This window comes from Trematomus bernacchii, unplaced genomic scaffold, assembly GCF_902827165.1.
Source record: "Trematomus bernacchii unplaced genomic scaffold, fTreBer1.1, whole genome shotgun sequence".
NCBI classification, from domain to species: domain Eukaryota; kingdom Metazoa; phylum Chordata; class Actinopteri; order Perciformes; family Nototheniidae; genus Trematomus; species Trematomus bernacchii.
This window is the reverse complement of record NW_022988043.1, coordinates 12,918,113-12,932,159: the sequence shown is the minus strand read 5'-3', so window position 1 is coordinate 12,932,159 and position 14,047 is coordinate 12,918,113. Positions and strand designations below refer to the sequence as shown.

General features: G+C 39.8%; 1 protein-coding gene across 1 annotated transcript in view; it reads right to left on the bottom strand.

Annotated features, from left to right (window-relative positions):
* si:dkey-215k6.1 (transmembrane protein 132C) overlaps nt 1-14,047 on the bottom strand; it is a 256,759-nt gene that overhangs the window by 49,211 nt on the left and 193,501 nt on the right. The window lies entirely within an intron of this gene.

Sequence of the window (14,047 nt, the reverse complement as noted above, 5' to 3'; positions counted from 1 at the left end):
GCGTTGTGATTATAAACTCTGCGATTAATGTAATCAGCATGATTACGTTTGATTAGATCCTTCCAATGAAAATAGCACAAACAAACCAGCCCACACACACACACACACACACACACACACACACACACACACACACACACACACACACACACACACACACACACACATACACACACACACACACACACACACACACGCACACACACACACACACACACACACACACACACACACACACCACACACACACACACACACACACACACACACCTCAGAGTGCAATCTGCCAACGTCAATCTTGATTATTTGGCATTGAGTTTCCAAGGGGGCATTTATCACCGCCAACGCACTCGCACAGGCCTGATTATGGGGGGTTTCTCCGGGCCCACTGTTTCTGGATGGCAAGTGTGTTTGTGTGAATCTGTTATTTAACTCTGGTGGAATTCAGCTGAGCGTACAGGATGCCAACCGAGGCGATGAAGAGGAAAGCGCAGAAGAAGTGTTTCGCAATGTCCATAGTGAATGCATTCAGACACAATTTGCTTTTACATTGTTTCAATCCAAAATGTTCTGCCCCTTGGGTTAACATGAATGTTTTTATTTGTATCTTTGAGAAGGTTTTTGCACTTTGGTTATACTTTTTAACTGGCAGATATTTTACTGATTCATATGCTTTAATGTTCAAAAAACTACAATATATTACTTTTATTCTGAGAGGTCCGGATTAATCTGGCATTTCTGTTACTTTTCAATTATGTATGCATGTTTTGTTTGGGATAAATGTACCTCTTTATGTCTCAATAAATAAATAGTATGTTTATTCGTCACATAAATGTTGTGTTCATCTGTGATGTAAATTACATTTCAACGTTGCTGTCAGCAAGGACAGACGTAAACACATAATCTCAGGATAAGAGATGAAAACCATTAATGATGTATGTAAAAATACATGTAAAACACATTAACAGACATAGCTGCACATGCTTTGTATTAAATCCCACATAACAAACCAGAAACAGAAGGCAGAGCAAACAATTGTGCTTATCTCACAAGTGAAAATAGCACAGCAGGGCAGAGAAACACACTCACAGACATGTACACACACATAACACAAATGCCCCTAACAAGAAAGGACCTCTAAGGCACACACACTCACACTTAGCACGACACTCAAGGGTGTAAGCGCATGTGACCAGCGACTAGTGGCCTAATGCCCTATTCTTCTCTGCCACACACCACTGTGACCTTTACCTGATGAGATCTCTCAAACACACACACACATACACAGGCTAACACACACACACACACACACACACACACACACACACACACACACACACACACACACACACACACACACACACACACACACACGACACTCAAGGGTGTAAGCGCATGTGACCAGCGACTAGTGGCCTAATGCCCTATTCTTCTCTGCCACACACTGTGACCTATACCTGATGAGATCTCTCAAACACACACACACACACACACACACACACACACACACACACACACACACACACACACACACACACACACACACACACACACACACACACACACACACACACACACACACACACACACACACACACAGAGCTACCATTATATTTGTTCCTCTCTTTTTCTTAAACTCTGCTCGGTCTTCTGAAATCAGAAATAGATAATATAGAAGATAGTTGTGCAGGTTCAAGGTGAGATACAGGTGAGGAGGAGGAGACATGGGGACGGACAGGATTAAAAGCATGCAAAGATGAAAGAGGGAGCGCAGGAGAGGAAGATGAAGGGCACGTAAAAAATAGAGGTGCAGAGAAAAAATAATGACGATTTAACGGAAAGATTCTAATGTTGCCTTGGGGGGAGGAGAGCAGATGGGGGATAACACAATCAAGAAGTGTTTTGTTAGTATGTAGCCTTTATCGTAAATGTATATTAAAATGTCTGTGTGTTTGTGTGTGTGTGTGTGTGTGTGTGTGTGTGTGTGTGTGTGTGTGTGTGTGTGTGTGTGTGTGTGTGTGTGTGTGTGTGTGTGTGTGTGTGTGTGTGTGTGTGTGTGTGTGTGTATCCCGGGGCAGTAGTCTCTTGGAGGCTAGTAGTGCTACAGATATCATCATGTTTCCATCTCTACTTTTTGCACCACAGGCTAAAAGAAACAACAACAAGCGGGGAAACGTGTGGTTTTTGTAAATAGACCAAAAAAAAAAAATGGATATGTGTATGTTATTGCTACCTCCTGCAAAAACCTTACATTATTTTATTCCTTTAAGGCTGGGTAAAAGTAGTGGCTAATAAGTACTTTTACTTTGCGTGTTCAGTTTTGATCTGTATTAAGGTTCTACCAGCAGAGTACAGAATCCTAATAGTGGCAGAAATGGTTAAAAGCAAAAAAACGCCACCAAAGATGGACAATTCACAAGCAAGTAGAGAACCCATCTTCACCACAAGGACGTGATTTTTAACTGGAAGATGTGAGGGAACACTTAAAATTGGTGAGCAATGCTAGTAATTCATAATGCTAACATTTAGACATTAGATCTTTGCAGGCTAACTAGTGCTAGCATGTTACCTTTTGGATAGCAACCCTTACATCACAAAGCGTAAATAAGTGCAGAACAAATGATGCTGTGCTACTTTGGGCCTCAACTTACCATTCAAAGGGATTTCTTGTGAAAAAGAACGGGTCTATTTGCACGGGTTAACGCACAACAGCTGACCTGAATTTGTGACTCTCCCTCTGCGTTTAACACGACAAACACTATTGTTGGTGAATAAGCATCTCCAATAAGCATTTAGAGGTAATTAAATGATATCCCTGTTTAATCAGAACTAAACTGATTCCCTGAGGAGAGTCAGATAAAACATAATACAATACTGCTAATGGTAACAGCAAGAGATTAACCTGTGACAGTCATCTTATATGAGTATGTAATGGATGTTGACTGCATGTTCAGAGAATCTGCCTTATTAGCTATTGCTTTACTCAACAAGCACATCGTTTCATGAACCCTATTAACCTTTATTACAACAGCAAATTGAGTTAACTAGCAAATAATAAACGAATCACAGAGAGCAGAATAAAAAGAGAAGCAGAGTAAAATGAAACAAAGAGGAAAACATTGAAAAAAAGAGAATGTGGGAAAAAAAAGGAGATAAACTAACACAGCAGGAAGCAGAATATTAGAGAGAGTGCAAAGGAGACCAAAAGAGTGACAGAGAGAGAATTTCATGCCTGTCCAAGGGAATTATTAAGTGGCTCGTCAACAGCTGGCTCCCTGCTGCCTTCAAAAGCTGCTCCACACTGCACTGAGATAAGCTCAGAGGAGGTGTGTGTGTGTTTGTGTGCGTGAGTGCGTCTGTGTGCGTGGGAAGGTCTTGTGTGTCAAGTGCTTGTATGTATGAATGAATGTGAGTTCATGTAGGTTCCTGCACACGATTGCATGAGTGAGTCAGAGTGATGTGGAAATAAAGAGGGAAGAGCAATAGAGAATGAATGTGTGTGTGTGTGTGTGTGTGTGTGTGTGTGTGTGTGTGTGTGTGTGTGTGTGTGGGTGTGTGTGTGTGTGTGTGTGTGTGTGTGTGTTTGCGCGCAGATTTGCATCGTGTACGTTTATGTGTGTGCATGGTGCAGAGAGAGAGGAAGTCTAGGAAACAGCCCCACTCTGCAATGACGCTTATCCATGCATATGTGTGTGTGTTTGTGTGTGTGTGTGTTTGTGTGTGTGTAATCTGTAAAGTGTGTCTGATATAAAGTAAAGCAACTAGAGCGAGACCACCCATCACACACACACACACACACACACACACACACACACACACACACACACACACACACACACACACACACACACGCACACACACACACACACACACACGCACAGTAAAAGAGTTGACACAGTGAGAAAACTGGAGCTTTCTGCTCATCTGTACCAATTCTAACTGTGACTTACAATAAGAGCATGTAAGCATTCTCTTTCTGTCTCGCCCTCCTCGTCACTCCATCACTCTCCTCTGTCTCGCTCTGTCTTTCACTCACTCTCTTACACACACACACACACACACGCACACACACACACACACACACACACACACACACACACACACACACACACACACACACACACACACACACACACACACACACACACACACACACACACATCACCACACACACCACACACCAAACATGGGAATCACTTCCAGTCCATTTGGAACTGCTGCCATCAAATCTATGACTGTGTTTTAGACCTTTACACACACTCACACATTTACACACAAACAGAAGCATATCTACCCTATCTACTTTTCTCCTCATTCCTTAAATTGTCAAGTTTCTCATCTGGGGGAAATTGCTTGGAACGTATATACGACTCTGAGTGCCTTTGCTCTTAATGTGACCTTTTCACAATGGTCTGATAACACGGTGGCCTGGGGCTGCGGATTCTGCTACTCTTTCTAACAAACTAAAATCTTTAAATAGTGTAATTTGAGGAGAGATTCTAAAATCAGGCCTATAGAGTAATCCATTTTAAACATAGGTGAGTAACCTTTCCCCATAAAATGTCATTAAGATATAACTGCTTGTCCACATTTATATGTATGTGTGTCTAGCATTCCTATAGGCAGATTGAGTTAAATGAAAAGTAATAATTCTTTGTCCCTATATTCCACGATTGTTATTTACACTCACACATACAGTACATATGGGCACATACTGACACCATATACACATTGTTGAAGCCACCAAATGACATACAAATATTTTAAAGCCACTTCATTTATTGAGATACCAACAATAATTGAATGTGTATAATTGTAAATGGCATGGCCATTTGTATCAGGAAGCTAACACGTTCTCTCCAGTTACCGACCTTGCCCTTTTTTCGTTATTTACAAATGACTGTTTTAATCTCTCAGTAAGCATAAACATAACAAATAAAACATGTGGGATCGAGCAAAGAAAACATGAAATAAGAAAGAGGAATACTATAAAAAAGACTGTTGTAGAAGAAGAAAGGGTTGTGAGAGGAATGGAAAAGAGAAGCAGGGTTCAAGGATAAGGGAAAGGAGAGAAAGGCAGTTTTGTCATGAGGAACCTTCCCTTATGGCTTGACACACGTAGAGCTAAAGGATGGGCTACAGGTTAAGTAACAGTTTGTTGGATGTTTTATTGCGCGTTTGACCAGGGGCAAAGCAGTGAAATACTAAATAGTGTGTTCGTCTAAATGTATGTACAGTAAGTGAGAGAGCAGGGCAGAATGATAAAGAGGGAGAAAGACATACATAAAGAAAAAGAAGTATTTAGTAGAAGAATGTGGCCAAAATACAGCTTCCAATCAGCTTTCTTTGGATGCTCATTATACTGCTTTTCCATGTTTGGATTCTCCTCACCTCAACATGAAATTACTGGTTTATGTTTCTGTATCTAGTTCATCCAGAGTAAGACACCAGCATTAAAGAAAGCTTATGTGTGTGTGTGTGTGTGTGTGTGTGTGTGTGTGTGTGTGTGTGTGTGTGTGTGTGTGTGTGTGTGTGTGTGTGTGTGTGTGTGTGTGTGTGTGTGTACATGAGTTATATAAAGTTAATGTACCATGAATAAACATCTGTACTGAGAGGCCGCAGCAAGAAATATAAATAACAGGTCATGCATGCAAGTATGCACGTTGTTTATTGCATTACATATGGCATTAATAAAGCAATAAAGTCAGTGAAGGTGTGCATGTGTGCAAATCAGATGTTCAGGATGTTACTGCTCCAATTGCATTTTCACGGCTGGGTTAACACATTAATTGAGGTTGTTTCAAGTCGAGTTATCTTGCTGCATTGACATGCACGTGGTTTATGTCTGTTATATAGGTGTCATTTTAATCTAGCAACATATGCAGATATATCCAAAGACATGCTTATATATATATATATATAGATATCATTTAATATAGAAACATATAGGTTTGACTAACAGGTACTACATATACATATAAAAAGTGTATATTAACTTTAATAACCTGCATGAACCGGACTTTTCGTTTAATATGTGTTTTATTTTATTTCCCTTTAAAGCTATTTATTGTTGTTTCACTCTGCTATCACTTTTGTCCAACCTGTATATGCACAAAGTGATTTCTGTGTGAGCATCTGGGTGCCTGCTCATGTGTGTGTGTGTGTGTGCTTGTGTGCTTGTGTGTGTGTGTGTGTGTGTGTGTGTGTGTGTGTGTGTGTGTGTGTGTGTGTGTGTGTGTGTGTGTGTGTGTGTGTGTGGGCTCAGCTGTGAAACGGAAATTGGTTGAAGGCACTTAGCTGCAATTTACCGCAGACCCATTAAACACATCAAGTGTATCATACTTTCTATCTAATTGTGTGTATGTGTGCGTGCCTACTGTAAATTTGCGCTGTGGCCCTGCACAGTATTTTAAATGTACAAGCCTTAATATACTGCACATGCTCACTAAGAAATCCAAGTATTCACCTATACACACTGAGTTTGGGTAGTTATAATTCTCATGTGACAGTATTAAATAAACAAATGTTACTTTAGATGTAGCCGAAAGAAAAACGTGAAAATAGGGCCAGTGACATCAGTTGGGATAAAGACAAATGAATAAAGCTAAAGCATTTGGAACAAAACTGTTAAACTGATAAGAAATGACCTTCATCCTTATTATCATCACAGTATTCTTGTACAAATAGAAAGCAGAAAATAAAGCTTGGCCACTAACCAGAGAAATTTAGAAAATGGAAATGGTTCAGAGAAGCTACAAATGATTTTATTATGTCCAAACAGTTACATCCTAACCTCCAACATTAAGCCAATCAAGTCAATTATCATTGTCAGTTATTTCTATAATTATTTAAACATTATAAATAATTTTTTCCCTAAAATTGTTGTTTGGAAAAACCTCTACTCACTAGCCTAAGTGGCATGCAGTAATGCCTACACTGAATTGTTTCACTTTCACTTCATGTTGGTTCTGTTTCAGTCCTCATATGTCTCCCTTTCTCTTCTTGGAGAGACTCAGAGAAGTTCTGGAAATAGCTTGTTTAGCATTTGGTCTTGTTGAAGTAAATGAACCTCGACTTCAACTGATATTGTAATTCAGCAGAGCTGCTGCGCGCCGCCACATAAGTCAATACTGTTTACCAGAGACTGTCTTTCTAATGTGCAAACTGTTGCCTCATCAGTTTCTCACATCTATGAACACAGACAGCCTGCACAAGTGTTTGTCAGTATGCGGTTGTCTTTGAGTGTTTCGATAAAGAAAATAAAAGTAAAAGTGTGCACATAGAAGAATGGAAAAGTATTTTGAGTGTCTGATGCAGCACATTTTATACACCACTCTCTTAACTAGTGATAGCCATAGATGTGTTGCTGTTAGTAATATATAATGACGGACATATTACAATGAAAGAGTAACATCATGCTGCCATATGAATTGTTGTACAGCATTATCTCTTTCCATTTGGTAAAGGTTACATTTTGTACCTATGCAAAAGAAGGTAAGGTAACATTGAAGCACTATTTGACCACAATAGCCTCGCTAAGAAATAATCTGGTTTCCTAGACTGCAAACTGGACACAGTCACAGTTGACAGCTGGCCTGTTACTAGCTAGTAAATCAATAGGTCTCAGTGGTAATGAAATCCCCGTAACCTAAAATCCAATTATTTAACCAGTACTACCTGTGCCGTGACACTGAAAGTCAGAAAATGCTTTGTCGTCATTTTTAAGACAAGATCCCTGAGGCACAAAATCCTAAACTGACTGAGACTAAGTTCAATCACTCCAACATCATTCCACAACAATTATGCATACATGTAGGTCCTGTGCCAGTCTAACAGTTCTTCTAAGCAGCTAACATCAGTAAAGTTAATCACTTTCTCCCAGAAAGCCCTTCTTTGTCTGCCTGTACTCATTATCTATTCAACCCTACCTGGCGGGAAAATGTGTTCTGATTACCAGCTGTGCATGTCCTTCTGTCTGCTGGTTCTGTTTGTTTACCTGAGTCAAACCTGCCAACTGATGTGCCAATAAGGCACATTTTAACCTAGCTGGCTGTCCTGATCAATCTCCTTTTGGGTGCATTCCTGTCCACCAAAGTTGTGCCAGTTGTGGTAGGAATCAAATTAGGGGAATCATTGCTCCAAAACACAAATACAGTTTCCAGTTGATTTGTTTGTACCACAGTCTGTTAAAAAGAAAAGGCTCAATGTGAGACAGAAACACACTGACTGAGAATGGAAAGGTTGAAGAAAGACAGAGACAGATTGGGAAAACAGAAGGATGTGGAAGAGAGATGATGGAGTGATGAGAGAAAAATAACTCTGCACAAAGGCTATAGAAGAAGAGGGATGGGAGAAGGGGGGGGGAAATGTGAACACAGGAAAAGAAAGATCATGAGGTCTAAATACTGAAGAGGAGGAGAAAAGGAGGGAAGGTAGGAGGGAGAGAGAGACAGATGAGGGAGGTGACAGCTGGGCGAGCTGCCTAGACAAGATAGAGGTTTTGGACCGTGTATGTGAGTGTGTGGATGTGTGTGTGTGTGTGTGTGTGTGTGTGTGTGTGTGTGTGTGTGTGGGTGTGTGTGTGTGTGTGTGTGTGTGTGTGTGTGTGTGTGTGTGTGTGTGTGTGTGTGTGTGTGTGTGTGTGTGTGTGTGTGTGTGTGATATGTCAGGGATAAATGGCTATTATCACTATGACAATGTTAATTACAGCCAGACTATTAGGCCTGAGGAGTGCCGGCTCATTTATTTGGGTGCAACACAGTTGTGTGTGGGTGTGTGCATGTTTGAGTGTGTGCCTATAATATTTTGCTTCTTTTTAATACTTGTGAAGTATGTGTATATGTGGTTGTGTGTATGTCTGTGATTGTGTGTATGGGATTGCATCAAATCTATTTGTTAGACAGAGTAATTACTTCAGGCTTTGGCCAAACGCTTAAATGTTTCTTGTGATCATTACTAGCTGAGCTCCAGCTAAATTCCACTCTCTCATTCTGAGTTATTTTAAGACTTTCATAACCCATGTTTTCTCCCAACGGAATCAAAAGATTATTAGTGCAGGGTATATGGCATGGTTTTCCCACATTTCCTTGGGAAAGTTATTGATTGAGCTCAAGTGCTTTTATCAAATGTTCACACCGATAACAACACTGTATTCAGTATAGATTACATAAATAAACATAAATAGGCTAATTTGTGTGGGATTTAGAAATTGCCAAAAACATCTTGAACTAGTTAAATCATACTTAAAAAACAACAACATCGTTTTTATCTGATAATTCACTCTTTAATAGTATATGGTTGACCGATTTGTCAATATTAACGACACACATATATATATATACATATTTAATCTTATTTCTTGAGGTTTCTCAAATAATATGTGTTAATGATTTCAACCTTAAGGTTACACAAAAGGTCGAGAAAATATATCTGTGCATATTATTCAAATACGACACCATGGAAATAACTGCGTTGGGTTGTTTTTGTTATGAATGTCACAAGGCTCAGGACCCAAACGCACGACACCAGAAGCAGGTCAGGATTAACAAAGTATTTAATAAAAAGGCAAAAACACAAAACGCTCACTAGGAGGATCAAAACTGAGAAACTATAAGATCAAAAACGCTAAACAAAACATCTACTTGGATTATCAAAAACGTAACACAAAGAGTCTATCAAAAATATACTTAGCAAGGTCAAGGGATGACTGACAGACTTGGTAAGACAAGACGAACTGGCACAGGACAAGGGGAGACGCAGACTATGGCCCTTTCTCATTTCACTAATTTCCCCTCCTCGACTCCTCGAATCCTCGGTCCTCCGATAGTGACCCGGAAATGGATTTCAGCGCGCCATGTTGAAGGACATCTCATTTCTCTAAATGCACTTCGAGGACCGAGGACCGAGGATTGAGCATCGAGGAGGCTCTCTGGAGGAGCTATAATCGAGGATAAACTGATGGGTCCTCCGCGGATGTATTTCCGGCAACAGTGCAGTTAAAAGAGTTGTGACGCACGGCCGGACTGATCTCAGCCAATGACAGCTCTGCATGCATCCCCTGGATATTATTTTATTAACTGCTTTCATCGCGACACAATGTTTACAGTGAGAACAGCTGTGAGGTCCGTGCAGAAAGCAGAGCAGTGTGTATAATATATATCACTCAGTATAACAGGCCTACATTACTCTCATTATTTGTATGCTTTAGTTTAGTATATATCTACAAACAAAGAGTCGATATTTTTCTAAAACCATTTAGTGCTTCACATAATAAAATACACAACGGCTGTATCCTATATGCTTTAGGAGCTGTCGGTGTGTGTTGTACAGTGTGTAGGTGTGTGTTGTACAGTGCGTAGGTGTGTGTTGTATAGTGTGTAGGTGGGTGTTGTACAGTGCGTAGATGCGGTGGACAGACAGGTCTCAGTTGGTTTGGTGTCCTATGCTTACTTTTAATACTTGTAAATACAACTTTTGGCTCGTCATTTCAATTCCCCATTTCAGCGACCAGAGAGGGGGGGGGGGATATATGCAGTCTCTGATTGTGTTACGTTTTTATGAGAGTGCTCTCATACTTGTTTGATTCTGAAATTGTATATATTTATATAAATGTCCGCATCTGTAGCCTGTTATTGTCTCATTATACCGCACTGTGAATGAATTATAAATATATAAGTCGTCATGAACACATCTGTCCATCAGACAGAGTGCTGCTGTGCCTCCTGTCATCATTAATGGACGTCTCTTTAAAATGACCGCTCAGAGGAGAGGAGTTCTCATTTCTCTAACCGCCTGCTGCTTCCCCTCCTCTCTCCTCGGTTCCCCTCCTCAGTCCTCCGCTCGCATCTCCTGTGGGCGCGACTAACTCAGGAGGATAGGAGTCGAGGATAGGAGTCGAGGAGGGGAAATTCGAGAAATGAGAAGCCTTTAAGGTAAGGGGACACAGGTGGCAACAATTAAGGGAGGAGCTGACAATCGCACTGGAGGGAAAACACACACGGGCAGGAAGGGCTCTGGAACGAGAGGGAAAGGTCACTACAAAATAAAACAGGAAGTCACAAGACAAGGCAAAAGACAAAGGATTGAACTAAATGAATTAACTTAACATAAATGTCTAGATACCTCAGTTTTGTTGTGGAAGTTTTTTGCTTTAAAAGCATTCATTTTGTCTTTACAGCTTTAATAATGAAAATGACTGAGAACACTTAATAGCTGTGTTTCTATCATCAGCTTTGTACTAGAGCTGAAGAAATGTCAACCAATGAAAGAAACATAAAAGAACAGTTTTGTCAATTCTTGATAGCCTATGACTATCAAGGTCAAAAAGAAAACATGTTGCAAAATTATACAGTTAACAGTTTATATATGTTTGACATTATTACAATCATGTAATAATAATAATGTGTAAACAGATATTTCAATCTCAAACGAAACTTTTCACTGCAACGGCCAACACGTATACATTTTGTGTGATATGTCAGTGTTTATGGGGCGTGTTTGCATGAACTAGCACAGCGTAATCTGTGTTGGCGTTAAGGATTGATGAGAGCTGAGAGCATGGATGGGAGGGCGTTGTTGAAGGTACCGTTGATCCTTGTGTGACTAATTCAACCCCACACTGTGCGATGAAACATGTCCAATTGATAACGTCAAGGCAATAAACTCCCAGCTGGTGGGTGGACAACAGTGTGAGCCTCTGATTGTATCATGTACCATCTGTAGTGGGAGTGGGAGCTGTGAATTTGAGGCAGGATATTGTTGTTGAAGAGAAATGTTGTTAAACTTTCTCTTGTCTACTGTAAAAATGATGGTTAACTGGCACATAGTACAATCGGCGCTGAAAAAAAAATACCTTTTATCTGTCTCTGTGCCTTAAATCGAATTACAATAGCTTTTAAATGTGTCTTATCTCAAAGTAAAACAGAATGTGGAATTTAGGCTTGATTGTGACTAAGCAAATACATTGCAATATCGAGTTGCATTAATTACAAAAAACAATATATATATACTGTATACCCAAATACCTTTTGACCAATATGTGAAATATGTAAATACAAAACAACAATGAAAGAAGGAATATGTTGTTAAAGGGTCAGAACTTGAAACATATTGTTGATTTTTTTATTTAACGTTGTCTACCCATAAGGAACAAGCTTACATATCTCAAAATGTATTTGTTGTTGCTCTTATTCCCTCTTTATTGTTGCATTTTAGTGTGTTAATGCTCAAGGGATAAAAAAGAAAAAATGGGTTTGAAAACAGCTTTCAGTCTGTGAAACTGCTTTGTGGCATAGCACTTATCCAGTAACAGAAAGGTCAACTTTAATGTCATGCCAAACTGGTAATGAACATCAGTTTAAAGACTATTGTGTTTAATATATCATTGTTAGAAACAATGATTTCAGTCAGCTAGGAATGTTTTCATCGTACCTGCAGCCAATGTCCTGCTGTCCCCGGCTGTCCCATCTGCCTGTCTATCACCACACTAATTGATGCTGCTAACGAGATGCTAACGAGCCTATGGGGTATCTGGGAGTAAATCACCCCGTTGCTGGGGCAATTAGCACACACCTAACCTACTTCTTCCTGCCCCAATGCCAGCATGGAAAGCAAAAGGTTGAATCTATGGACTGACACTCCCTCACACACACACACACGCTTGTGTTTGCATCACTAACACACTTAAAAAAAAACACACACACGCACACACACAGGTGCTAATAGGGCCAAATGGATAAGTCTTCTTGGGGACAGCGTTTAGATTTGCCAGTGGTAATTATGCAACGAGCTAATTAGAGCAGGTAATTATCCAGAGAGACTGCTGTTGTTGTAAGCCCTGCCTTAAACACAGGTTAAAGGATAGTATAGGTGTATAGGTATAAATATAGGGGCCTACACTGTCTGTATATGTGTTTTATATATTTATATTGATATGTGAGTTTGTATTTTAATGTATATGAATACATGTGTGTATGTAAACATGTTGTTTTATTATTGCATAGAAGAACAAATTTGTGGGGTTTGACCTTGAAATAATGAGATCAACGTTTTGTAGAAGTTATTTCAAATATTTGATTCTTACTCTATCTGTTATCGTTTTATAAAATAATGACATGTGATCTTCATAAATGCCAAGTAATAACAGAAATGTACGACTTTAAATGTCTCTCAATAAAAAGGTTAATATGCAAAATATAATAGAGAAGTAGAACTTTTGAAATGTAATAACTACATTGAAAGCCATCGCCCATAACCTTCTGTGTATGTGTCATTTAGTGTTTACTTTTTCTCTAAACTTTATTGAAACTACATTACAGAGTAAACACACTGTGCATTTCACATACAACAGATCTCATCATAGTTAGAATTAGATCCATATTCCTAAACAGCACTACTGCTATCTGACGTTATAGATAAGTTATTCATGAAGACGTCAACATTAATGAATTAAAGAATATTATCTTCAATGTTTTTGTGTATTAAAGCCTTTTTACTCTAATCCCTGCATATATTTATTGGATTCTTAATTTTGTGATCATCTAAAACATCCAATGTGTACCACTGCGGCACTTAGGGCCAGTCCAAATGGATAAGGGCATCAGCTAAATGCCTGAAATACAAAATGGAAATGGAAAAAGCAGCTGACATTTCGCTCTCCTCTTCACACATTTATGAAACGAAAGAGTGCAGAGGGAGATGGAGGGGAAGGGAGAGAGGGACGGAAATGGAGGCGTGGAGAGAAAGTGGGGGGGGAAGGAGAAAAAAGGGAGGGGTCTGTGAAAGGAGGGAGTCATTTTTAAGAAGTCACATTTAGAGAGGGGGAGGAAGAGAGATTGAACAGGGGGGAGGAGGGATGAAGACATTTGCTAGATATGAAAGCTAACAGCCCACACCCACCCCCTCCATACCCCCCCCCCTCCATACCCCCCCCTCTCCAAACACACAAACCACTCTTGCAAAGATCCCAGAGAGAATTGTACTTTCAATTTCTAGAGCCCTAATTGCATTAGAACTGCCCTGCTCTATCTCCCCCTCTATTCCTCTCCCCC